At 51.8% G+C, this 1,428-nt stretch overlaps 1 protein-coding gene across 1 annotated transcript in view; it reads right to left on the bottom strand.

Annotated features, from left to right (window-relative positions):
* SLX4 (SLX4 structure-specific endonuclease subunit) overlaps positions 1–1,428 on the bottom strand; it is a 69,450-nt gene that overhangs the window by 31,788 nt on the left and 36,234 nt on the right. The gene's annotated exons all lie outside the window — the stretch shown is intronic.

The raw sequence follows: 1,428 nt of genomic DNA, 5'->3' as shown, positions 1-1,428 counted from the left end.
CTGAATGACCCAATGGCAGAAAGTTATTCCTTTCAGATACAATAATGCAATCTCCACTGTCCAAGGAATCTGATTAATCATTTTGTTTTCCAGAGCTGAAAATACCCCTACCTAGAATCCACGTTGTATGGCTGGCTCATTCTCTTCTGTGTCTTCCCCTCAGAGAAGTGTCCTCTAATCCTTTATGGACCCTCTCCATCCGCATCCCTATCATCGTCCACCGTTTTCACAATGGCATCTGTCATAGGTTATAATCATATGAAACAGATAATATCTATTGAATGCTTACTGTGTGCCAAGCACTGTTCCAATTGTTTTTCAAGTCAAACTCATTTAATCCTTACAAGAAACCTATATGGTGGAATCTCTTGTCATCCTCTCTTTACAGCAGGGAAACACGCGCAAGCAGAATAAGGAACCGGCTCAAAGCTAGTTCAGGAACAGCTTTCAAAGTGGCAGGGCTAGGATCAAACCCAGGAAACGTCGTTCCAAACTATCCGCTCTTGTATTTTTATTCATTGGCTTATTATCTGTCCCCCATTAAGCTCAACACTTCAGGAGGGTAGAGATCCATCTATTTCACGTTGCATCCTCTTTGGCTGATCCGGTGCCTGACTTGAAGTAAGTGCTCGACAACTACTTGTTGAATTCATGAATTGCAAAGAGTTTGGTATAATGGGAGTAGACAGAAAAGTGTACGAGAAAAGGCTGCGGGGAGAGGCAGGGATCGGCTCACAAGGGCCTGGAAGGTCAGGCTAGGCAAAGTGAATTTTATCCTGTTGGATGTGGGGAGCGGCTGGAACAAATGCCACCCTCCACAACTGTGTTGATCTCTGCATCTCTGTAGATATGAACCTCACAACAGTCTATCTCCTCCTATAGGTGCCCAATCAATATTTACTGAATGACATAACGGATCCTGCAAGCCCACAGGTTTCCAGAGGGAAGGGGACTTGTGCCTCCTCGCTTCGTACCTACCTACCGCAGCGCACGGCTCACAGCAGGAGCGGGATGAATGAATGGATCGGTAAGGGGCGGACCCTCCCGCTTCCCCCAACCCGGCGACCTACGGAAAGGGGCTGAGGGATTCCCTGCCTGGGAAAAGGGCTGCCAAAGACTCTAACGGCACTAAAGTCAGATGGAGAACCCCGATCCCCAGACTGGCCCGGACCGAGACCGCCGTGGGGATACAGATCAGCCACCCTCCTCCCTCCAGGCGGGCCCCGGCCCCTCTCCACCCGAGCGCGGCTCCTGCCTCTCCGTCGGGGCTGCGGGCCTGCAGAGGCCACGGAGTCAGCGAGGGAGACGGGAGAGAAAGGCTCTTCTCCCTAAGGAGAGCGAGAACGGCTCGAGGTGACAGGACCTCCACCTCCCGGGTGCAGACTCCCAACCCCATAGCCCGGCTCCTCCTACCTCCGGCGCCGCCGC

Source organism: Colobus angolensis, unplaced genomic scaffold, assembly GCF_000951035.1.
Source record: "Colobus angolensis palliatus isolate OR3802 unplaced genomic scaffold, Cang.pa_1.0 Scaffold303, whole genome shotgun sequence".
Classification (NCBI taxonomy): Eukaryota; Metazoa; Chordata; class Mammalia; order Primates; family Cercopithecidae; genus Colobus; species Colobus angolensis.
This window is presented reverse-complemented; position numbering and strand designations above follow the sequence as displayed.